We start from the raw sequence: 27,379 nt of genomic DNA, 5'->3' as shown, positions 1-27,379 counted from the left end.
TTGCATGGAGCACTGGGTGTGGTGAAAAAAATAATGAATACTGTTATGCTGAAAATAAACAAAAAATAAATAAGAAAAGAAAAAAAAATCATGAACTTGAGGTATTCAACTTCCCAACTCATTTGGGAAAAGCCCTCATTACCAGTAGTAGTAGTAGTAATAGTAGCAGCAGCAACAGCAGCAGTAGTAGTTTTTGTAGTTGTTGTATAGTGAAGTAATTATAATAGTAATAGTAGAAGAAGCAGTAAAGATAAAAGTACTTCTAGTGGTGATATTAATAGTAATATTGTCTAGGACTTATTGAGTGCCTAATACATGATATGCACTATGCACACTCTTTATATATAGACAGATATTTCCTTTTAGTCCACTTCATAAACCTATCAAGTAAGCAATGTTATTGCCCTCATTTTACAAATGAAGAAAACTAAGGCTCTGAGAGATTAAGTCACTCAGCTAGTCAGGTGTCTAAGTCTTTGCCTGCCTAACTCTGAAGTTGAGGCACTAAAACACAACAAAATGTTGCCTCCTTAGCATTATCCCCTGTTATCTAACCCACCCTTTCCCTGGCCCACAATAAACTACAAGAAAAATCTGAAAAGCCACCATGGTTCAAACCTTGAACTGATTTGGTTCTTATAGCATTCAATAATACTGGCTGCAAAGCAACAATCCTCCTAGAGACTGAACATCTGTTTTAAGACGTTGAGTATGTTTTTCTGGAATATCCCCTTAGAAATGTTTTTTGAACATTTGTTCAAACAAGTTAAGGTCTGGACACCCTCTCATGCCTTTCTTGATTGGTTGTATGCCAAATATGACACCATCCTTCTGCATGTGGTTTGAGTTAGATGGAAGCATTGTACATGCCTTGGACACTGGGAAAACCCTCCAGACCAGACCCTAGATCCAGACAAGCAGGCCCACTGACTAAATGGCAGCCATGAGGTTACTGGGCTGGGTCACACCATAACCCCCACTGAGGAGGCAGCCTTTGTCTGATATTCTGCGTTCTCTCGACCTTTCCTTTGCCTCTGCCTGGATATTTTCCCGTCTTTGGGACAGGTTCCAGAAACACCTAATGGACTTCTTATGCTTTGTGGCTTAAGAGTTTCAGGATCACTGAGGCCAAACATCTAGCCCAATGCTGCTATGGCCTTACATTCTTACTACAAGCCAACTGAGCTCTATCTGATGCACTGTGAAATCATTAGGAAACTGATTAATGACATTGGCAGGTGCTTTGGTGCACATAACTGGAAGGGACTACAATTCTAGACAGTTTTACAGCTTTGGCAGGATGGAAGTATACTCTGGATAGATTGAATGTCACCTCTTGGCCTGTGTTTGTGGGAGATGGCTGCAGAGCCCATCAGCAAATCTGCCACGTGGCCAAGTACATGTGAGTGATGGAAACATGACTGTAGTAAGAGGCGAAGGTTGGTAATGAGGGAGGAGACACTAAAACCTAAGGGGAATCCCTGAATTCCCAACACCTGTGAAATGGATCAGATGAGGCTAGAGAGCTTTTTAGCAACAGAAAAGCATTCAGCTGATATAGGTGTATTAAAAAAAGAAGCAAAGATCAAATTTTCTCTTGTGGCCAAAAGTAAAGCTATAGATGTCAGGTCTATTTTAACATCCAAATTAGGAGATAAAACATACAGCGAGAGTGCTTCGGAGTTAGAAAAGAATCTAATTATTCAAGCATCTTAGTCCACTTAAAACTCCTGAAATTTCCTCTATTTCAGGAAGTCCAGCAAACTAATGCCATTCCTTATTCATGTCTCTGATAAAAAAAAATGCACATGTACCTCTAAAAACTTGGTCTAACACTACTGGTGAAACTACTGGTGGGAAAGGAAACTAAGTTAAATGTTGCTCTAGGATTTTATTGATCGAAGTTGATAAGGTTTCAAAGGAATGGACCAGATAAAAGCTTATTAAAATATTTGAAATGAGAAATTAGGAAGGCCTAAATGAAGGCGAAGATAGTAAGTATGCATAGGAGCTTTTGCTCATGAGAGATATTACGGTGGAATAGCAACACAATGTGGCGACTGACTGTGTTTAGTGAGGCAATGGAAGAATCAGAGATACTGCCAAAGTTATTCATCTTAGTAATTGGGGAAATAAAAATGATGGTGCCAGTTATAGGAACAATGAATCCAGGAGAAGAAAAGGGTCTTGAAGGGAAGATGAATGAGTTTGAGATGCCATACTGAGAGATGGAACAGGCAGTTTGAAATTCTAGGCTTGGACTCAGGAAAGGTTTGGCTTAGAGATAAAAATTCAGGCAGACATCAATGACCTTCTACTTCACCTAAGTCTAAACTTTCTGGCTCCCAATCCCCACCAGCAGAGGCCGTACATAAGGGATACTTGAAACTTCCTTCTCTCTACTTCTTCTGCCATTCCTCCCTACTCCCCAGATTCTTCTTCCCTACAATTATCTCCAGAACATTATAGCTGAGAAGCCTCATTTGCTTGTCTATTCTAAACATCCAATGTACATGTCTAGTTTTAAGCATGATTTTTTGTATTCCCAAACACATGTCATTTGTGAGTAATAAGTGATCCATGCATATTATATTTATAGAAAGTTTCAATTGCTTTAAATATTCCTTATGCCAATGAAAAAATTCATATGCATTAGAAAAAAACCTAGAAAGGAAACATAAAATGAGTGCTACAGAGTTATGGCAACCATATTTTCTGAAGCAAAAATAAGGGATTTTTTTTTATTTTATTGAAATTCAATCAGTTAACATATAGCAGCATATCATTAGTTTCAGAGGTAGAATTCAGTTATTCATCAGTTACATATAACACCCAGTGTTCATTATATGTGCCTTCCTTAATGTCCATCACCCAGTTACCCCATGCTCCCCAACCTCCCCTCCAGCAACCCTCAGTTTGTTTCCTATAGTTAAGAGTCTCTTATGGCTTGTCTATCTCTCTGATTTTCTAAGGAAACGTGTTCTGAAGTTTAGAAGGCAGTTTAGAAGATTCAATTGGAATGGTAAAACATTACAATTACCAGGATATTTGGACTGTTTATAGGGAAAATAGGACAAGATATTTATCCTGCGAAATCTGGAAAGTACATAGAGTAAAATACTAGTAACACAATAATACAATGCATAATTCATACTTTCTGTTTTGGTACCGTAAAATTATTTTATTATCTTATATTCCTTAACTTTCTGTTTATGATATCTGACAGTCTTGGTATTTGCTCCCTCTCTAAAGAAATTTGAGGACCCAAAATATTGAAAGTCAGAGTGAGAAAGTAACCTTGGAAATCAGTTATTCCAGCCACTTTTTTAATATTAAGAAAGTGAGGGTCACAACTAAGAGATTACTTTCCCAAGGTCACATATCAAGTCAGTGACAGAACTGGGACTAGAATCCAAGTATCTTGACCTCCAGAACATCCTTTTTACCAAATATCAAAGTTCCATTTGAGCAACAGTCTTTCTACTCTTTTTTTTTAAATTCTCAAGAATGGCTTTATTTACATTTATGAGATGACAAAAACTCTAATTTTTTCACTTTAACTTTTAAGATTTTTTAAAGTTAAATATTTGTCTACCTATGAACTTTATGCACTATTTGTACTGAATTGGTAACAGATACCACTATCTAGATTGTTTTCTCCTTCACATCTCATCCCTAGTCTTTTTCCTTGAAAATCCTGAAGGAATGGAGCCCATTGTTAACACTGCAGAACATCCAATGCCTGTTATCTCAAATGCCTGTAATCCGCAGCAGCAGTACCCTCTCCCCTCACCCAGACATCTTTCTCTCTATCAGCTAAAACACACACACACACACACACACACACACACACACACACACCCCTGTTATAGCAGATGTCTTAGGGATAAATGGGGCATCAAGGAGAAACACAGGTGGAATTTGGATACCTGATATTCCCAGAATTGCATTCCTAGATGATTACAGGTTGAGAACTTTGTACACACCAAGACTGCTAGAATGTCAGCACGTTTCATGCTTTCCAAGCTTCTCTCAAAATTGCTGGAAGAGTCAAACATCCTATTGAGGAACAAATATTCACCATAAGGAAAAAATTCATTGATGGTTATACCTCATTCCTTGAAGTTTGTTCAACTCTTCCCTATGGTTAAGCAGGAAAATAATATTACTTTGCATCTCTTGCAAGAAGCGACTTGCCCAAAATCAAAACAACAGAACTGGAACCCATGACTTACACTGCACCTATCTAAATTCTCTTCTCTATTCCCTTTGGCCTCCTATGGCTGTCAGAAAAACCGGTGGCCAAGAATGGCTCACATGCCCTCATGCATAACTTCTTCACATGGAGCAGGCTCCTATAATCCCATTAACCGTGCAGTACACTTTAGAATTTTCCCTTCTGGGATGATGAGTTTTTGAGCTTCTTGAAGAAAGGACTGTAGATAGATTGGTTTGTTTATCTACAGGGCCTAGGATGTGACCAATCACAAACACTCAAATAAACATATATGGAACTAAACTGAAAGAATAAGCATAATAGATTAGAACAGAAAAACGGGCCAGGACCAGAGTGTGGAGGACTTTGAATGACATTCTTGGAATCTATATTTTCCACCATGGTCTCTGACTGTGCATCTTTGTGTGTTATGTAAAACAGAACTCAACATTTGAGTATAACTCCATGACAAGGAGGAATTTTGAGAACTATTCCCCTCTTTACCTCAGTGCCTCTGTAAGTAGTATTCAGCCTTCTTTTAATATACGAAGAACTCATAATTCCTAAGCACTCACTCCAATATGTCATAAGCAATTTGATTGAAGTATTGCACACACTGTGGGCCTGAGACCAAGTGTGAGAAATTCTACACTCTAAAAAAAACCATTGAGGCAGCTTAAGGCAATGGAAACTGGTGCTTTGGACTAAACCTGTCTCTTTCCATTTCTGTTTTTGGTGCCTGAATGATGTCTCTGAAGGAAAAAACAAAGAGTATGTAGCTTTAATACTCTGGAGTTAAAGAGAGAAGAAAGATTTAAAAAAGAGAGGATATGAAGCTATGTTCTAGTCTTTAATACAGGTCCCAATGAGATCTTAAAACTAACATACAAAGAACACTTTCAAATTAGCGGGATCCCACAGGCCACTATTTTCCATGATCACAACCCAAGCTTAGGATATCTGCTTTGTAGAGAAAGACAAAAAAGGATAAGAGAAAATCTTCAGAAACAAGCACAAAAAAAGTAATAAAATGGCAATAAACACATATCTATCAATAACTACTTTGAAAGTAAATACACAAAATGCTCCAATCAAAAACATAACATTGACAAAATAGATTTTAAAAACAAAACCCAACTAAACTAAAATTTTTTAAAAAAGAAATTTAAAAAATAGAAATTCAAAAGGAAAACACAGGTGTATGTATCAAAAAGTTCAGGTTAGAAGGTTATTATAGAATTTGATGTACTGGACAGCTCACTGTGATGGTAAATAGGTTAAAAAATTATCTATATAAAAAAATGAGCCAGAATAGTGGGAACGAATTAAAAATAAAAGTTGTCCTATGGAGTAGTGGTGGTTGTTCTCTTGTCATCTTTTTTTTTTTTTTTCTTTCCTGGTTGGTTTTCTGGGGGAGGAGCCTGCCAAGTGGGTTTTCAGTCAATGATGTTCTCTGAGTTAAGTCCTCCCGCCTCCCTCAAGAGGTTGGGCTCTGGGGAAACTGGTTTTTTCAGGCTTTTGTTCTCTGGAGGTTGTTATGTTTGTTCACTTTCATTTTTCTCTCTCACCTTGACTGCTTTGGATAGTTTTTGTAGGTTTAGAGGAAAGCAACCTGCACCCTGACCTCCCTCGCAGAGAGAAGCCTCAGTCTGGCTGCAGAGCCCAAATAAATCCCTCCTTGGCTGCTGGCAGAACAGGTTCCCAGTCACGGTTCCTGGGGACACAGAATTTTTTGCTCGTACCCAAAACCACGGCAGAGGTGGCTGTCTGGGCAGCTCCAGACTGCCAGAGAAGTTCCAAGCAGTGATCACACACTGAGATTTTCCCACTGGCCCTGGCTGGGGGCTGGGAGTGCCTGGTCTTTACTGGTCGAGAGCACCAGGCTGGTGCCTGTGCGCACCTCTCTCAGAGGAGGGCATGGGGGCGCAACTTGGACACTGATAGCACGGCAGGGTACTCGCATGGGGACTGCAAAAAGGTTGTGCTTCTGTTGGCTGACGAGGCTCCCAGCCCCTCATGGGAGCTGGGCCCCACGCGCTCTCAGGCACGCTGGTGGCTCGGGGACCAAGACCTGGTTTCTCCGCCACACTCTCTCTGGCTCTGTGCCAGGGGTGGCTGTCCTGGGTCTGGGGACTTAAGCCCCATCCCTAACACCCCATTTCCTACAACCCTCCCCCCCCCGTGATCCTTTGTTCTTTTTGAGTGCTTTCTACTAGACTCCCAAGTTAATGCTGGTCCCCAGATGCAAGGCACTCTCGTATTGGGATATTACTTTCTAATGGGTCACCTCTGGTGGCTCCCTCTCCCTTTTGTTTATCTTCCAATATCAGTTCAACTTTTCCACTCCGCTTTACCTGCCCACTGGTGTCTTCTGCTCCGCTAGAGATCCAGACGTGTATAATTCTGATCTCAGGCTGATTTTGTGGGTGATCAGAGTTCTTTGAAAGGTAATCAGCTCACTTTAGGGTACAGGTTGAAAGGGCGCCTCCTCCTACTTCCCCGACAACTTATCTCCCCCGACTATGACGTCTTTGTGTCTTCAGTGTCCCAGAATGCTGCCTAGAAAATAGCAAGCGGTCAATGCCCTTCAATGGATGAATGGATAAAGAAGATGTGGTCCATATACACTATGGAGTATTATGCCTCCATCAGAAAGGATGAATACCCAACTTTTGTAGCAACATGAACAGGACTGGAAGAGATAATGCTGAGTGAAATAGTTCAAGCAGAGAGGGTCAATTATCATATGGTTTCACTTATTTGTGGAGCATAACAAATAGCATGGAGGACAAGGGGAGATGGAGAGGAGAAGGGAGTTGAGGGAAATTGGAAGGGGTGGTGAACCATGAGAGACTATAGAATCTGAAAAAAATCTGAGGGTTTTGAAGGGGTGGGGAATGGGAGGTTGGGGGAACCAGGTGGTAGGTATTAGAGAGGGCACGGATTGCATGGAGCACTGGGTGTGGTGCAAAAACAATGAATACTTTTACACGGAAAAAAAAAATTAATTAGGGGCGCCTGGGTGGCTCGGTGGGTTAAGCCTCTGCCTTCGGCCCGGGTCATGATCTCAGGGTCCTTGGATCGAGCCCCACATCGGGCTCTCCGCTCGGCAAGGAGCCTGCTTCCCCCTCTCTCTCTGCCTGCCTCTCTGCCTACTTGTGATCTCTCTCTCTCTCTGTCAAATAAATAAAATAAAATAAAAATATTTTAAAAAAACTAATTAAAAAAAAACCAAGACCCATGTATATGCTGCCTACAAGAGACCCATTATAGTTCTAAAGAACCTGAATATTGAAAATGAAAAGATGGAGGAACATCTATCATGAAAATGGATACAAATATTTACAGCGGCACTATTCATAATAGTCAAAACATGGAAAAAGCCCTAATGTCTGACGACTGATGAATGGAGAAAGCAGATGAGGTGTGTATGTATGTGTGTGTATGTATACACACATATACACACATACATATATATGTATGCCATATACATACAATGAAATATTACTCAGCCATCAAAAAGAATAAAATCTTCCCATTCGCAATGACATTGATGAAACTAGAGTGTATCATGCTAAGCAATATAAGTCAGTCAGAGAAAGACAAATACCATATGATTTCATTCATATGTGGAATCTAAGAAACAGGACAGATGAGCATAAGGGAAGGGAAGGAGAAATAAATTGAGATAAAGAGAGGGAAGGAAGCAAACCATAATGACTCTTAACTCTAAGGAACAGACTGAGGTTTCTGAAGGGGAGGTGGGTGGGAGGATGGGGTAATTGGGTGATGGGCATTAGGAGGGCACTTGATGTAATGAGAATTGGGTGTTATATGCAACTGATGAATCAATAAATTTACCCTGAAACTAGTACTACACCATATGTAAACTAACTGGAATTTAAATAAAATCTTGAATGAAAAAAGCCAGAGTAGTAGTACTTACACTGAACAAAATGACTTTAAAACAAAACAAAAAAAATATGTAACAAGAGACAAAGAAGGACACCATATAATAATAAAGGGGACACTCCAAGAGGAAGATATAACAATTGTAAGTATGTATGCACTCAACATAGGAGCACCCAAATACATAAACAGTTAATAACAAACACAAAGGAATTAATAATAATACAATAAAAGCAGAGGACTTTAACACCTCACATCAATGGACAGATCATTTAAACAGAACATCAAAAAGGAAACCATCACTTTGAATGACACAATAAAAGAGGTAGGATTTAGGAAATGTATTCAGAACATTTCATCCTAAAACATCAGAATACACATTCTTTTCAAGTCCACATGGAACATTCTTCAGAACAGAGCACATATTACCCCACAAAACAAACCTAAACAATTTCAAGACCAAATCATACCATGCATATTTTCTTACCACAATAATATGAAACTAGAAATCAACTACAAGAAAAAATCTGAAATGATCACAAATACATGGAGATTAAACAACATACCACTAAACAATGAATAGGTCAACAGATAATCAAAGAAGAAATTTAAAAGTACATGGAAAGAAATAAAAATGAAAGCACAACAGCCCAAAACCTTTAGGCTGCAGCAAAGTGGTTATAAGAAGTAAGTTAGCAATACAGGCTTTCAAGAAGCAAGAAAAATCTCAATTAAATAACCTAATGTTATACCTTAAGGAGCTAGAAAAAAAGAACAAACAAAACCTAAAGCCAGCAGAAATAAGGAAATAATAAAGATTAGAGCAGAAATAAATGATATAGAAGCTTTAAAAAATGATAAAACAGATCAATGAAACCAGGAGGTTTTTTTTGAATCAATAAAATTGCCAAAATTCTAACTAGACTTATCAAGAAAAAAAAAAAAAAGAAAGGACTCAAAATCACAAATGAGAGAAGAGAAGTAACAACCAATACCACAGAAATACAAGTGAACATAAGAGAACATTATGGAAAACTACATGCTAACAAACTGGAAAACTTAGAAGAAATGAATAAATTCCTAGGAACATAAAAACTATCAAAAGTGAAACAAGAAGAAATAGAAAAGTTGAAAAGACTGGTAAACAGCAAGCAAATTGAGCCAGTAATAAAAAAATAAAACTCCCAATAAACAAAAGTCCAGAACCAGATAGTTTCACAGGTGAATTCTACTAAACATTTAAAGAAAAGTTAATACCCATTCTTCTCAAACTGCTCCAAAATAATAGGAAAGGGAAGGAAACACCCAAATTCATTCTGAGGCCAGCATTACCCTGATACCAGAACCAAATAAAGACACCACTGAAAAAGAGACCATAGTTCAATATCCCTGATGAACATAGATGCAAAAATTCTCAATAAATTACTAGCAAGCTGAATTCAACAATACATTTAAAAAGTCATTCACCACAATCAAGTGGGATTTATTCCTGGGTCACAAAAGTGATTCAGTATTTTCAAATCAATCAATTGTGATATGTCACATCAACAAGAGAAGGGATAAGAAAAATATGATCATTTCAACAGATGGAGAAAAAAAGCATTACAAAGGTCAATATCCATTCATGACAAAAACTGTCAACAAAATGGCTTAGAGGGAGTGTATCTCAACATAATAAAAACCATCTATGAAAAATCGACAGCTAACATTATTCTTAATGGGGAAAAAGTGACAGCTTTGCCCCTAAGGTCAGGAACAAGACAAGAATGTCTACTCACCATTTTTACTCATCATAGAACTGGAAGTCTTAGTCACAAACAATCAGAAAACAAAAGGAAAAAAAAAAGAATTCAGTAAAAAGAAGTAAAACTCTCTCTGCAGATAATATAATACTATTTATAGAAAATCCAAAAGACTCCAAGAAAAAACTGCTAGAACTGATAAATTCAGTAAACTTGTAGAATACAAAATCAAAGTACAGAAATATGTTGAATTTCTACACACAATAATGAAGCAGCAGGAAGAGAAATTAAGAAAACAACCCCATTTACAATCGCACCAAAAATAATAAAATAGCTAGGAAAAAAACTTACCAAAGAGGTGAAAGACCCATATTCTGAGAAGTATAAAACACTGATGAAAGAAATTGAAGCTGACACAAATAAATGGAAAGACATTCCATGCTCATAGATTGGAAGAATAAATATTGTTAAAATGCTATGCTACCCAAAGCAATTGACACACTTAATGCAATCCCTATCAAAATACCAATAGTATTTTTCATAAAACTAGAGCAAACAATCCTAAAATTTGTATGGAACAACAAAAGACCCTGAATTGCCAAAGCAATCTTGAAAATGAAAAGCAAAGCTGGAGGGACCATAATTCTGGACTTCAAGTTATATTACAAAACTGCAGTGATCAAGGAAGTATGGTACTGGCACAAAAATAAACACATTGATTAGTAGAAGAGAATAGAAAATTCAGAAGTGAATCGACAATTTTATAGTCAACTAATCTTTGACAAAGCAGGAAAGAACATTCAATGGGTAAAAGTCTCTTCAGCAAATGGTGTGGGAAAACTGGACAAAATCATACAAAATATAGCTGGATCATTTTCATACACCATATACAAAAATAAGTTCAAAAAGGATGAAAGACATAAATATGGGACCTGAAATCATAAAAATTCCTAAAGCAGAGTACAGACAGTAAACTCTTTGACATCAGCTAGTTAGGACAACAACGTGTGAATTTGGAGTGATACAATTCAGTCCATAACAGTATTTTTTTTTAAGATTTTATTTATTTGTCAGAGAGAGGGAAAGAGAGCGAGCACAGGCATACAGAATGGCAGGCAGAGGCAGAGGGAGAAGCAGGCTCCCTGCTGAGCAAGGAGCCCAATGTGGGACTTGATCCCAGGACGCTGGGATCATGACCTGAGCCGAAGGCAGCTGCTTAACCAACTGAGCCACCCAGGCGTCCCCAGTCCATAACAGTATTAACCATACTTTACTAAAGAAGAAACTGAGGCTCAAAGAAGTTTTGTGATTTATACACACTTATAAGTATATAAGCCAAGACTGGAATTCTAGTCTTGTGTCCTTTCTACTATATTATGCTGCATTATGGGATTCATTTTTTTAAAGATTTTATTTATTTGACAGGGATCACAAGTAGGCAGAGAGGCAGGCAGAGAGAGAGAGAGGAGGAAGCAGGCTCCCTGCTGAGCAGAGAGCCCAATTCAGGGCTCTATCCCAGGACCCTGAGATCATGATTTGAGCCGAAGGCAGAGGCTTTAACCCACTGAGCCACCCCGGTGCCCCGCATTATGGGATTCATTAAGAAATATTCTTTCTGCTTTTATTTTCTGGAGAGATTATACAGAATTGATACATGTTTTATTTATGTATGCATGTATGTATGTATGTACAATTAGCCAACATATAGTACATTGTTCATTTTTGATGTGGTGTTCAATGATTCATTAGTTGCATATATATTCTTTTTAAAATATTTGGTAGAATTCACCAATGTACTCATCTGTGTCTGGTACTTTCTGTTTTGGAAGAATATTATTGATTTAATTTCATTACCAAAAACAGGCTTATTTACATTCTCCCTCCATGTCTGAGTTTTGGTAGATTGTATTCTTCAAGGAATAGGTTCATCTTACCTATATTATCAAATTTGTGGTCACATAGTTTTTGTGTTTTCTGTTCATAATATTCCTTTACTATCTTTTAAATATTAATGTGATTAGTAGTGATGGTAGCTCTTTCATTTCAAGTATTAGTAATTTGTGTCTTTTCTTAGCCTGGTTAGGGGTTTATCAAACTTATTAATTTTTTTCAAAGGAATAGCTTTTAGTTTTGTTAATTTTCCCTACTAATTTCTCATTTTCAATTTCATTGATTCCTATAATAATTTCTATTACTTCCTTTCTTCTGCTTACTTTGAATTTAATTTGCTCTTTTCCTAGTTTCCTAAGGTGGAAGCTTAGATTATTGATTTTAGATCTTTCTTCTTTTCTAATATATGAATTCACTACTATAAATTTTCCTCTAAGTGCTCTTTGCTGCATACCACAAATTTTGATTTTATACTTTTTCATTTAATGTGAAATATTTAAAAAATGTTCATGAAACTTCTTCCATAGTCTATGTGTTATGAATAAGCGTGTTAATAGTCAAGTATTGTGGGCTTTTCCAACCATTTTTCTGTTATTGATTTTTATTTTTTTATATTTTATTTATTTATTTGACAGAGAGACACAGTGAGAGAGGGAACACAAGAAGGGGGAATGGGAGAGAGCGCATCAGGCCCCCCGCCGAGCAGGGAGCCTGATGTGGGACTAGATCCCAGAACCCTGGGATCATGACCCAAGTGCAAGGCAGACACTTAATGAATAAACCACCCAGGTTATTGATTTTTAGTTTAATTCCATTGAGATCTAAGAACATAAATTTTTATTTCTGTTCTTGGAAAAATTTGTTAAGGTTTGTTTTATGACCCATAGTATGGGTTTATCTTGGTGAATATTCTGCATGATCCAGAGAAGAATGCACATTCTGCTGTTGTTGGATAAAGTATTCTGTAAAATACTTATAGAATTTGGTAATCCTGTTGATAGACGGTGCTGTTCAATTCAACTCTGTCCTTACTGATTTTCTGCCTGTTGGATCTATCACATAAGATAAGAAATCTCCAACTATAATAGTGGGCTCCTCTTTTTTTCCTTGCAGTTCTATGAGTTTTTTCCTCATGTATTTTGATGCTTTGTTGTTAGATGCATACATATTAGGGACTTTTATGTGTTCTTGGAGTATTGATCTTTACCATTACATAATGCCCTTGTTTATCTTTGATAATTTCCATTACTTTGAAGTCATCTTTGTCTTTTATTATTTTAATAAACATATTTTATTATTATAATTCTTTCAGAATTCTTTTATGTTAGCACAGTATATCTATCTCTATTCCTTTACTTTTATCTATCTTTGTCTTTATATTTAAAGTGGGTGTCCTCTAAACAACATAGAGTTGAGCCTTTTTTTTTAAAGATTTTATTTATTGATTTGACAGAGACACAGCAAGAGAGGGAACACAGGAAGAGGGAGTGGGAAAGGCAAGCTTTCTGCTGAGCAGGGAGGCCAATGTGTGGCTAGATCCTAGGACCCTGGGATCATGACCTGAGCCAAAAGCAGATGCTTAAAAACTGAGCCACCCAGGTGCCCTGAGCCTTTTTTTAGTCCACTCTTAAAGACTAAAATCTTTTTTAATTTGTCTAAAGTTGACACACAATGATACATTAATTTCAGGTGTACAACATAGTGGTTTAACTTCCCTATACTTCATTCTATGCTTACCACCAGTGTAGCTACCATCTGTCACCATACAATACTCTTAGAATATTATTGATTATATTCCCTATGCTGTGCTTTTTATTTCATGACTTATTGATGCCACAACTGGAAGCTTGTATCTCTCACTCCCTTTCAGCCATTTTGCCTGTTCCTCCCTTCCCTCTACAATAATCAGTTTATTCTGTCTACTTATGGGTCTGATTCTGCTTTTTGTTTATTCTTTTGTATTATTTTTTAGAGTTACATATAAGTGAAATCATACAGTAGTTTCTTTCTCTGTCTTACTTATTTCACTTAGCATTATACCCTCTAGGTACATACATGTTATTGCAAATGGCAAGATCTTATCCCTTTTATGGCTGCATAATATTCAATTATATAAATACCACATCTTTTTTATCTATTCATCTGTCAATGGACACTTAGGCTGCTTCCATATCTTGGCTATTGTAAATAATGCTGCAACAAATATAGGGGGTAGATATATATTTTTCAACTAGTCTTAGGACTGTCTTTTAATTGGGTTATTTAGACCACTAACATATAAAGTGATTATGATATAGTTGGCTTAATATCTACCCATATTTTTACTGCTTTCACTGTGTTGCCTTTGTTATTTGTTTCTTTTTTTGTCATTCTATTTCTGCCTTCTCTGCTTTTAAATATTTTATATGATTTCATTTTCTCTCCACCTAGCATATCAGTTGTATTTTTTTTACTTTTTCTAATAGTAGCCCTAGAATTTGCAATTTATATTTACAACTAATCCTAGTACACCAAGTACATCCAAGTACAATGAATATAACATTGTGTGCCAACTAAAATTAAAATATATATATTAAAAAATACACACCCTCCAAAAAACCCACAAATAATTTCATACCACTTCACAGGTAGTAAAACACCTTATAACAGAGCATTACCAATTCATTCTCCCTATATTTTATAACATTGGTGTCATTCATTTCACTTATGCATAAGCTATAACTATCAAATACATTATTACTTTATTACTTTGAATAGTTATGTATCACATAAAATAAAAATAATATATTTAATTTTACCTCCATTTATTCATTCTCTAATGCTCTTTCTTAATGTAGATCCAAGTTTTTGACCTATATCATTCTCCTTATTTCTGAAGAACTTTTGAGCATATATACTGGTGATAAATTCTCTCAACTTCTGTCTAAGAAAGGCTTTATTTCTCTTAAGCTTTTGAGGTATAATTTCTCTGAATACAGAATTCTAGGTTCACAGGCTTTATCTTTCAATACTTGAAATATTTCATTCTACTCTTCTTGTTAGCATAGTTTTTGAAGAGAAATCTGATGTAATTCTTACCCTCTGTCCTCTATAGATAAGGTGTTTTGTTCATTAGGCTTTTTTCAAGATTTTCCTATGCCTTTGATTTTCTCCAGTTTGATTATGATATGCCTAGGAATATATTTTTGGTATTTGCCTTGTTTGGTCTTCTGTGAGATTCCTGCATCTCTAGATTAATGTATTTCATTAGTTTTAGAAAAATTTGTAGTCATTATTACTTTGAATATTTTTTCTGCTCTTTTCTCTCTCCTTCTAGTATTTGCATTGTGTATGTTACAACTTTTGCAATTGTCCCACGGGTTGCATATTCTGTTCTGCCCTTTTCATTCTTTTTTCTGTTTGCATTTTATTCTTAGAAGTTCCTATTGACAATCCTTCAAGTTCACTGATTCTTTCTTCAGCTGTGTCCAGTCTATTGTTTTTGATGTGTCTATCAAATGTAATTCTGTATTTCTGTTTTTGATTTCTAGCATTTCCTTTTGATTCTTTAAGAAAGAGTTTCCATTTATTTGCTCAAATTACCCATCTGTTCTTGCATGATGTCCATTTTTTCCATCAGAGCCCTTATTATATTAATATAGTTGCTTTATATTCTCAGTCTGATAATTCCAACATCTCTGCTGTATTTGAGTCTGATTCTGGTGCTTGCTCTGTCACTTCAAACTGTATTTTTTTTTTTTTGTCTTTTAGTATGTCTTTTATTTTTTTACTAGTAGCCAGACATGATTTACTTAGTAAAAGGAACTGAGGTAAATAGGCATTTACTATGAAGTTTTATGTTTATCTGCTAGGTGTTTTACTGTGTTTACTATTTGCTTTAGCTGTAGATGTCAGAAACCATTTTTTCTGGTGCACTTGTGTTTTTGTTTGTTTGTTTTGTTTTGTTTTGTTTTTGTTTTGCTCTCTCTCTCCTGTTAAGACTTCTTTTTTTTTTAAGATTTTATTTATTTATTTGCCAAAGAGAGAGAGAAAGAGAGACAGCACAGGCAGGCAGAGTGGCAGCAGAGGCAGAGGGAGAAGCAGGCTCCCTGCTGAGCAAGGAGCCCGATGTGGGACTCGATCCCACACCGCTGGGATCATGACCTGAGCTGAAGGCAGCCGCTTAACCAACTGAGCCACCCAGGCATCCCAAGACTTCTTTTTTAATAAAGATTTTTAAAAATTTATTTATTTGACAGGGGTGAGAGGGAGAGGCAGGCAGAAGGAGAGGGAGAAGGAGACTCCCCACTGAGCAGAGAGCCTAACATGGGACTCAATTCCAGGACCCTGGGTTCATGACCTGAGCTGAAGGCAGATGCTTAAATGACTGAGCCACCCAGGTGCCCCGAGACTTCTTAAGTAATATCTGAGACACACAGTTCTTTCAGCTGCATTTCTCTGTTATAATACAGAAGCACTCTTGAAGTAATGATGAGGTGTGGGGAGAAGGGAAGCATTCTATAGTCCTATGATTAAGGCTCAGTCTTTTAGTGAGCCCACATTACTAGCCCATGATCTTCACAAGTGCTTCTCAGTTTTTATCCCCTTGGGTGAGACAGAAAGCCTAGAGGGGGTTGGAGTTTGGTATTTCCTTTCCCTGGGACATTTTGGCTCTGGTAAAATCCCAGTCAGTTAGGCTTTGATAGAATAGTTTCCTTTGAGGGCAGGCCTTTTTAAAAAGAGCAGAATTTTCTGGGCATAGTTCAAAATGGTTATTCTCCCCCTTCCTCTGCTGGATGCACAAGGGGATTATTATTATTATTATTATTATTATTATTATTATTATTATTATATCTTCACTGTGAAAATTCAGTAGGGAATCTAGAGATAAAACTCGTGAAAATGTGGGGGCTCCCCTAAAACTTGTCCCCTCTGGAGTTTTTAACTAACAAGCTTGTCCACACTGAGCCTCCAACAATGTGCCAACTACAGTTTGTTTTCCTAACTCATTATCACTACCAGGGGCACTTTCTGCTCCTGGGATTCTGCTCTAATAAATTGTGTTCTGTTTTCCCCTGTCTGACTATCCAACTGGGGGTGGGTAAGCAGTTTTCTTGAGATCTCAATTCTCTAGCACATGTAAGAAGGGTCAATGATGTTTAGTTTATTCCTTTTTTATTGTTATTAGAACAGGAGTGATGACTTCTAAGCCAGAGGAGAAACCAGAAGTTTCATGTTGTCTCTACATATAAGTCTTATTTTTCCAGTTCCAGCCACTTTTAGCTTTGGGCTCTTTAGTTTTTACTTGGAGTTTCTAGTCCCAGGAAACCCTCAAGCTTATCCTGCTTAGTTTCAAACCCCCTCCACTCCATATCTCACCCTTTTTCAGATCAAAACTGTCCAGGCTTCACCATCAATATCTATTTCTTACTAGAAGCTATAATTAAGAGATTTACTCTCCTGGGCATTTACCCAAAGAAAATGAAAACACAAAATCAAAAAGATATACACAGCCCTGTGTTTACTGAAGCATGATTTACAATACTCAATTAGGGAAGGAACCCAAGTATCCATTGATAGATGAATAAATATAGATGATGTGAAATATATATTCAATGAAATATTACTCAGCCATAAAAAGGAATGAAATCTTGACATTTGCAACAACATGGATGTACCTAGATGGTATAATGCTAAATGAAATAAGTTACAGACAAATACCATACAATTAACCCCATATGGGGGAACTTAAGTAAAAAATAAACAAATTAAAAAGAAAAACAAACAAGAGAAAAGACTTCAATATACAAAATAAACTTATGGTTGCCAGAGTGAAGGTAGGTGGGAATGGGTGAAATAGATAAAGGGGATTAAGAGTACACTTAGCTTGATGAGCACCAAGAAATGTATAGAATAGTTGCATCATTATATTTTATACCTGAAACAAAAAAATTGTGTTGCTCCATTACTAGTTTTGTTTCTGGTCCACTAGTTAGCTATTTCTGTGTACTAGTTCAAAGACCTTGTTTATGTATATTTTTGTATTTATTATAAATTTTGGCACATAGTAGGTATGGTACAAATAGGAATTTTTTTAGGGTTTTTTTGAATGACTAGGGAAAATGTAATATTGTGTATGATCAATTCCATGTGTTTGAAGACAGCCTTATGTTTGGAAATGATCAAGAAAGGCTTCATGATGGAGGCTGAAATTAAATCTTGCCCTAAAGAATGAATAGGATTTATAATGATTGAGAGGAGAATGAAATGGCATTTCAAATTTTGAGCACAACATGAGCAAAAGTTTAGAGACAGGATAAGAATGAACATCTGCTTCTGAGGGACATATTCTGTTTGCTGTTAAGAAGAGCTGTTATTGAGATAGCTTGGGTGACTTGAAAGTTTTGAAAATATTAACATTCTTCAGAGTTGATTAAGGATGGAGAAATTATACCCAGCTTGGAAGATACTGACTGAGTCAATGATCAAAGCCTTATTACAAACTACTTACTAGTTAATCATTGCTGCTCTGGTTTAAAATATTTTCTGTGATATTGGAAGATCTCAATTTCCTATGTGGACCCAGGTAGAGGCATATATATAGCATAATTTGCTAGCTGAAGTTCAAAGAGATAAAGCAATTTCTTCAGTAAGGTGTAGAGCCAGGATTTAAACCCAGATCCAACTTTAAAGAGATCATAATGTTTAAATAACACTGTGTTTTGTCCAAGTAAGAGAAGTGCAACAATGGAATGGGCTGCCTTGTAAGTGAGTACACCTTAAACTCCAAGTGTGTAATGAGAGGCTGGATAACTATAAGAAAGGAATTTCAGAGAGGTAATTAAAACTTAGAAGTTAAGGAATGGGATGTCCTTTCTGCTTAACTATTAAAGATCTGGCAGGCGTTAAGATGGTAGTGGAGTAGGGGGACCTTAAGCTTTCCAAATCCCTCAAACACAGCTAGATAAATGTCAAATCATTTGGAACATCCAAGAAATCAATCTGAAGACTGAAAGGACATAACTACACATATACAAGTAGAAAAACAACCACCTTGTGGAAGATAGAACTGTGGAGAGTTAATTTGAGGGAGAAAAGGACTGCAGCTGCTGTGAAGGGGAGAGAGTCCTGATCATGGAAAGAGGAGTGAGAGACAGAGAGAGAGCATGAAGCAGCAGGTAGGGGAGTGCACAAGAAAAATTCTTTAAAACCACTGACTGAGGAAAGGAGAGGAGCTGACTACTGGAAGTTATTTTAAGCAGCAGACCACAAAATCTGAAGTTTTAGAAGTCCATACCACCACTGGGGTCATCCCTGGCAGGCTTAGCAGTGCTACTACAGGGAAGAAGGACAGATACTTGGGAGCGAGCAGCATGGTCGGAGGATCTTCTGGGTTGCACATCGAGAAACAGTTCCCCTTCTTGGAGTGCATTTGTGAGTAGTGGAACAGCCTCTCTGGGGACAAAAGAACAGGCTGCCTCTTCCCTAGTGTAAGGGGACCAAAGACACAAGCTGAGGGCAGCAAACCTCAGTGCCTTTTTGTTCCACTTTTAAACTCTGAACCACTGGACAGTCATGTGACTGTTTTTCTGGGACAAAGCAGCAAGTGGCAAAAGCACAATGAGGCCTTCACTCGGAGGATCAGGACTGGTCCATGCTGCATTGGTCCCTAAAATTTGGTTTTGAAACCCAGCTGTGTCTGAGATAAAACATAGTATTGGGCCACATCACAGGTAGACAGCTTGGACACAAACAGGGTGAAGGCAGGAACTTGACAGAAGCCAAGTACAAAAGAAGGGTGATTATTTACTATTCTTTTTTTTAATTACTTTTTTTAAATTTTTTATTTTTTACAAACATATATTTTTATCCCCAGGGGTACAGGTCTGTGAATCGCCAGGTTTACACACTTCACAGCACTCACCAAAGCACATACCCTCCCCAATGTCCATAACCCCACCCCCCTTCTCCCAACCCCCCTCCCTCCAGCAACCCTCAGCTTGTTTTGTGAGATTAAGAGTCACTTATGGTTTGTCTCCCTCCCAATCCCATCTTGTTTCATTGATTCTTCTCCTACCCACTTAAGCCCCCATGTTGCATCACCACTTCCTCATATCAGGGAGATCATATGATAGCTGTCTTTCTCTGCTTGACTTATTTCGCTAAGCATGATACGCTCTAGTTCCATCCATGTTGTCGCAAATGGCAAGATTTGATTTCTTTTGATGGCTACATAGTATTCCATTGTGTATATATACCACATCTTGATCCATTCATCTGTTGATGGACATCTAGGTTCTTTCCATAGTTTGGCTATTGTGGACATTGCTGCTATAAACATTCAGGTGCAAATTCCCCTTCAGATCACTACGTTTGTATCTTTAGGGTAAATACCCAGTAGTGCAATTGCTGGGTCATGGGGCAATTCTATTTTCAACATTTTGAGGAACCTCCATGCTGTTTTCCAGAGTGGTTGCACCAGCTTGCATTGTGTAGGAGGGTTCCCCTTTCTCCGCATCCTCGCCAGCATCTGTCATTTCCTGACTTGTTGATTTTAGCCATTCTGACTGGTGTGAGGTGATATCTCATTGTGGGCTTGATTTGTATTTCCCTGATGCCAAGTGATATGGAGCACTTTTTCATGTGTCTGTTGGCCATCTGGATGTCTTCTTTGCAGAAATGTCTGTTCATGTCCTCTGCCCATTTCTTGATTGGAGATTATTTACTATTCTGTGAGGACTTCCTGAAGAGTGTTGTGCCTGAACTCCCCAATCCAGGGATGAGATAGCTGAGCAAAGCCACTTTCGCTTCTGCCCACCAGCAATGACCAAATTCAGCACAATACAGTGCCCCCAATTGGAGGCTTGAGCCACTTACAACAAGCCCACCCCCCTGGGCCCTGCAGGTGCATATACACTAGGGCAATTCCTCCTGAGAAATCAGTGCCACAGACCCCTCCCTGAGAACACCAGCACAAACCCCCAACATGCATCAAGTCTTCCCATCATAGAGTGCTGCAAAGCTTCAGTTCTATGGGAAATAAGATCTAGCATCTATCTCTCTCTCTTTTTTGATCTAGCTTCTTTTACAAGCAGACCAAATCACACTTAGTTAAAACTTGCCACACAGTGGACAACATCCAAACACCCCTCACCCCACTGCAGGCCAGTAGAAACTCTGCAGAGGGCTGATCTGAGGGTAGCAGCGGCCAAAAAACAATAGCAGACTACACATAGGAGCCCCCTCCCTTTTTTACCCTCTTCTTAATATAGCCATTACTCACAGAAGCAGGAATATAACATGTTTTCCTAACAATCTCTCTCTCACACACACACACACAACAGTGACCTGGAACAAATGACAAGTTGGAGGAATACACCCCAAAAGAAGTAACAGGGAGAAGTCATGGCCAGGGATTTAATCAATACAGATATAAGTAAGATGTCTGAAACAGATTATAGAACAATTATAAGGATACTAACTGGGCTTGGAAAAAGCATAGTGAACATTAGAGAATCCCTTACTTCTCTAGTAAGTAAAAGTACTAAAAACCAGCAAAAAGAAAATTAAAAATGCTATAGCTGGGATTTCCATCTGGAAATCCAACTGGATGTCATAACAACAAGGATGGAAGAAGTAAAGGAACTAACTAGTGATATAGAAAATAAAGTTATGGCAAATAATGAAGCTGAAAAGAAGAAGGAAAGAAAGAATGAAGACTTAGGGAACTCAATGGCTCCTTAAAGTGTCATAACATTCTTTTTTATAGAAGTCCCAGAAGAAGAAAAGAGAGAAAAAAAAAAAAGCAGAAGATTTATGTGAGCAAATTGTAGCTTAAAACTTCACTAATCTGGGTAGGACACAACATTAAAATCCAAGAAAGACAGAGAACTTCCATTAAATTCAACAAAAGCCAACCAATCACCACCAAGACATATCATAGTCAAATACACAAAATACACAGACAAGGAAAGAATCCTGAAAGCAAAAGGGAAAAAGTCTTATCCCACAAGGGAAGACAGATCAGGTTAACAGCAGATCTGTCCAAAGAAACTTGGACCAAAAGAAAGAAACATGATATATTCAATGTGTCAAATGGGAAAAATATGCAGGCAAGAATACTCTTTCCAGCAAGGCTATCATTCAGAATAGGAGGAGAGATAAGGAGTTTCCCAAACAAAAACTAAAGGAGTTCATGACCGCTAAATCAGCACTGCAAGAAATATTAAAAGATACACTTTGAATGGGGAAAAAAGACCAAAAGCAACAAAGACAAGAGAGGATAACACTAGAAATAGCAACTTTACAGATAATGCAATGGCACTAAATCCATGTCTTTCAAAAATCATTCTGAAAGTAAATGGACTAAAGGCTCCAATCAAAAGACATAGAGTATTGATGATACTGAGGTATGTGCCCTCTATCCCTACGCTTTGAAGAGTTTTGATCTAGAAAAGATGTTATACTTTGTCAAATACTTTTTCAGATTCTACTGAAAGTAGCATATAGTTCTTGTTCTTTATTAATGTATTGTATCATATTGATTGATTTGCAGATGTTGAACCAACCTTGCAGCCCAGGAATAATTCCCACTTGGTCATGGTGAATAATCCTTTTAAAGCACTGTTGGTTCCTATTGGCTAGTATTTTGGTGAGAATCTTCGCATCTGTTCATCAAGGATATTGGTCTGTAATTCTCCTTTTTGATCTTTTTTATTGAAGAGGCTGTCTTTTTTCCACTGGACATTCTTCCCTGCTTTGTCGAAGATTAGTTGACCATGGAGTTGAGGGTCTATTTCTGGGCTCTCTATTCTGTTCCATTGATCTATGTGTCTGTTTTTGTGCCAGTACCATGCTGTCTTGATGATGACAGCTTTTTAATAGAGCTTGAAGTGTGGAATTGTGATGCCACCAACTTTGGCTTTCTTTTTCAATATTCCTTTGGATATTCGTCGTCTTTTCTGGTTCCATATAAATTTTAGGATTAATTGTTCCATTTCTTAAAATAAGATGGATGTTACTTTGATAGGAATTACATTAAATGTGTAGATTGCTTTAGGTATCATAGACATTTTCACAATATTTATTCTTCCAATCCAGGAGCATGGAACATGTTTCCATTTCTTTGTGTCTTCCTCAATTTCTTTCATGAGTACTTTATAGTTTTCTGAGTATAGATTTTTGGTCTTTGGTTAGGTTTATTCCTAGGTATCTTATGGTTTGGTGTTAAATTGTAAATGGGATTAACTCCTTAATTTCTCTTTCTTCTGTCTTGTTGTTGGTGTAGAGAAATGCAACTGATTTCTGTGCATTGATTTTATATCCTGACACTTTACTGAATTCCTGTACAAGTTCTAGCAGTTTTGGAGTGGAGTCTTTTGAGTTTTCCACGTATAGTATCATGTCATTGGTGAAGAGTGATAGTTTGACTTCTTCTTTGCCGATTTGGATGCCTTTAATTTCCTTTTGTTGTCTGATTGCTGAGTCTAGGACTTCTAGTACTATTTTGAATAGCAGTGGTGATAATGGACATCCCTGCTGTGTTCCTGACCTTAGTGGAAAGGCTTTCAGTTTTTCTCCATTGAGAATGATATTTGTGGTGGGTTTTTCATAAATGGCTTTGATAATATTGAGGTATGTGCCCTCTATCCCTACACTTTGAAGAGTTTTGATCAGGAAGGGATGCTGCATTTTGTCTAATGTTTTTTCAGCATCTATTGAGAGTATCATATGGTTCTTGTTCTTTCTTTTATTAATGTGTTATATCACATTGATTGATTTGTGGATGTTGAACTAACCTTTCAGCCCTGGAATAAATCCCACTTGGTCGTGGTGAATAATCCTTTTAATGTACTGTTGAATCCTACTGGCTATTATTTTGGTGAGAATTTTCGCATCTGTGTTCATCAAGGATATTGGTCTATAGCTCTCTTTTTTGATGGGATCCTTGTCTGGTTTTGGGATCAAGTAAAGCTGGCCTCATAAAATGAGTTTGGAAGTTTTCCTTCCATTTCTATTTTTTGGAAGAGTTTCAGGAGAATAAGTATTGATTCTTCTTTAAATGTTTGGTAGAATTCCCCTGGGAAGCTGTCTGGCCCTGGGCTCCTGTTTGTTGGGAGATTTTTGATGACTGCTTCAATCTCTTTACAGGCTATGGGTCTGTTCAGGTTTTCTATTTCTTCCTAGTTCTGTTTTGGTAGTCTATTATTCTCTAGTAATGCATCCATTTCTTCCAGATTGTCAAATTTACTGGTGTATAGCTGCTCATAATATGTTCTTATAATTGTTTGTATTTCTTTGGTGACTTTTGTGATCTCTTCTCTTTCATTCATGATTATACTTATTTGGGTCTTTTTCTTTTCTTTTTCATAAGTCTGGCCAGGGGTTTATCAGTCTTATTAATTCTCAAAGAACGAGCACCTAGGTTCATTGATCTGTTCTACTGTTGTTTTGGTTTCTGTTTCATTGATTTCTGCTCTGATCTTTATTATTTCTCTTCTCCTGTTGGGTTTAGGCTTTATTTGCTGTCCTTTCTCCAGCTCCTCTAAGGGTAGGGTTATGCTGTGTACTTGAGACCTTTCTTGTCTCCTGAGACAGGCTTGTATCGCTACTATACAGCCTTTGCTGAGTCCCAAAGATTTTGAACAGTTGTGTTTTCATTTTTATTTGTTTCCATGAATTTTTTCAATTATTCTTTAATTTTCTGATTGGCCCATTAATTCTTTAGTCGGATGTTCTTTAACCTCCATGTATTTGAGTTCTTTCCAACTTTCCTCCTGTGATTGAGTTCTACTATCAGAGCACTGTGGTCTGAAAATATGCAGGGAATGATACCACTCTTTTGGTACTGGTTGAGACCTGATTTGTGACCCAGGATGTGATCTATTCTGGAGAATGTTCAATGTGCACTAGAGAAGAATGTGTATTCTGTTATTTGGGGATGGAATGTTCTGAATATACCTGTGATGTCCATCTGGTCCAGTGAGTCATTTAAAACCTTTATTTCCTTGTTGATCTTCTGCTTGGATGATCAGTCCATTTCAATGAGAGAAGTGTTAAACTCCCCTACTATTATTGTATTATTGTCGATGTGTTTCTTTGATTTTGTTAAATGGTTTATATAGTTGGCTGCTCCCATGTTAGGTGCATAGATAATTAAAATTGTTAATTCTTCTTGTTGGACAGACACTTTGAGTATGATACAGTGTCCTTCCTCATCTCTTATTATAGTTTTTGGCTTAAAATCTAATTGATCTGATATAAGGATTGCCACCCCAGCTTTCTTTTGATGTCCATTACCATGGTAAATTGTTTTCCACCCCCTCACTTTAAATCTGGAGATGTCTTTGGGTCAGAAATGAGTTTCCTGCAGACAGCATATTGATGGGTTTTGGTTTTTTATCCATTCTGATACCCTGTGTCTTTTGATTGGGGCATTTAGCCCATTTACATTCAGGGTAACTATTGAAAGATAGGAATTTAGTGCCACTGTTTTGCCCCTAATGTGACTGTTACTGTATATTGTCTCTGTTCCTTTCTGTTCTACTACTTTCAGGTTCTCTCTTTGCTTAATGGACCCCTTTCAATATTTCCTGTAGGGCTGGTTTGGTGTTTGTGAATTCTTTTAACTTTTGTTTGTCCTGGAAGCTTTTCATCTCTCCTTCTATTTTCAGTGACAGCCTAGCTGGATATAGTATTCTTGGCTGCATACTTTTCTCATTTAGTTCTCTGAATATATAATGCCATTCATTTCTGGCCTTCCAGGTCTCTGTGGATAAGTCTTCTGCCAATCTAATATTTCTGCCATTGTATGTTACAGACTTCTTGTCCTGTACAACTTTCAGGATTTTCTCTTTGTCACTAAGACTTGTAAGTTTTACTATTAGATTAAAAACTCACAGTGAATATCATTCTCTTTGGAGAAAAACTGAAAGATTTTCTCCTAAGGTCAGGAACACAGCAGAGCTCTCCACTATAACCACTGCTCTTCAACATAGTACTAGAAGTCCTAGCCTCAGCAATCAGATAGCAAAACAAAATAAACGGCATCAGAATCGGCAAAGAAGAAATAAAACTCCCCCCCCCTTTGCAGAGGATATGATACTTTACATGGAAAACCTAAAAGACTCCACCCCCAAACTGCTAGAACTCATACAGGAATTCAGTAAAATGTCAGGATATAAAGTCAGTGCACAGAGATCAGTTGCATTTCTATACAGCAACAACAAGACAGAAGAAAGAGAAATTAAGGAGTCAATCCCAATTTCAATTGCACCAAAAATCATAAAATACCCAGGAGTAAACCTAAACAAAGAGGCAAAGAATCTGTACTCAGAAAACTATAAAGTACTCATGAAAAAACCTGAGAAAGATACAAAGAAATGGAAAAACTTTCCATGCTTATAGATTGGAAGAACAAATATTGTGAAAATGTCTATACTACCTTAAGCAATCTATACATCTAATGCAATCTCTATCCAAATACCATCAATTTTTTTTCAAAGAAATGGAACAAATAATCCTAAAATTTATATAGAGCCAGAAAAGACCTCGAATACCCAGAGGTATGTGGAAAAAGAAAGCCAAAGTTTGTGGCATCACAATTCCAGACTTCAAGCTCTATTACAAAGCTGTCATCATGAGGACAATATGGTACTGGCACAAAAACAGACCCATACATAGATTAATGGAACAGAATAGAGACCCCAGAAATGGCCCCTCCACTCTATGGCTTAACTAACCTTTGACAAAGCAGAAAAGAATGTCCAATGGAAAAAAGATAGTATCTTCAACAAATGTTTTGGGAAAATTGGACAGCCTCATGCAGAAAAATGAAACTGGACCATTTCCTTAAACAACACACAAAAATAGACTCAAAGTGGATGAAAGAGCTCAACGTGAGACAGGAATCCATCAAAATCCTTGAGAAAAACACACGCAGTAACCTCTTCACCCTCAGCCACAACAACTTCTTCCTAGAAACATTGCCAAAGGCAAGGGAAGGAAGGGCAAAAATGAACATTTGGGACTTCATCAAGATCAAAAGCTTTTGCAACCTAGATGAAATGGATGCATCCCTGGAAAACTATAAACTCGCAAAATTGAACCAGGAAGAGATTGACAACTGAATAGAATGCTATCTAGTAATGAGATTGAAGCATTGATCCAAAACCTCCCAAAAAACAAGAGCCCAGGACCTGATGGATTCCCTGGGCAATTCTACCAGAATTCCAAAGAAGAAATAACACCTATTCTCCTGAAGCTGTTTCAAAAAATTGAAGCAGAAGGAAAACTTGCAAACTCTTTTTATGAAGCCAGCATTACCCTGGTCCCCAAACCAGGCAAAGAACCCACCAAAGGAGAATTTCAGACCAATATCCCTGATGAATATGGATGCTAAGATTCTCAACAAGAACCTAGCAAATAGGATCCAACAGCACATTAAAAAGACTATCCACCATGACCAGGTGGGATTCATTCCAGGGTTACAAGGATGGTTCAACATTCACAAATCAATCAATGTCATAGAACAAATCAATCAGAGAAGAGAGAAGACCCACATGGTCCTCTCAATTGATGCAGAAAAAGCATTTGACAAAATCCAACATCTGTTCCTGATTGAAATGCTTCAAAGTATAGGGAT

At 37.4% G+C, this 27,379-nt stretch overlaps 1 long non-coding RNA gene across 1 annotated transcript in view; it reads right to left on the bottom strand.

Moving 5' to 3' along the window:
• Positions 1-27,379, bottom strand: part of LOC309855605 — a 115,644-nt gene that overhangs the window by 43,016 nt on the left and 45,249 nt on the right. The window contains exons 5-7 of the long non-coding RNA XR_014306879.1: positions 9,904-9,931; positions 6,571-6,775; positions 3,930-4,059 (exon numbers count right to left, since the gene is read on the bottom strand). This is a non-coding gene — a long non-coding RNA (uncharacterized lncRNA). The remainder of the gene's footprint in view (positions 1-3,929; positions 4,060-6,570; positions 6,776-9,903; positions 9,932-27,379) is intronic.

The sequence above is a fragment of the Mustela nivalis genome (assembly GCF_964662115.1).
Source record: "Mustela nivalis genome assembly, chromosome: X".
In the NCBI taxonomy this organism is placed as follows: Eukaryota; Metazoa; Chordata; class Mammalia; order Carnivora; family Mustelidae; genus Mustela; species Mustela nivalis.
This window is presented reverse-complemented; position numbering and strand designations above follow the sequence as displayed.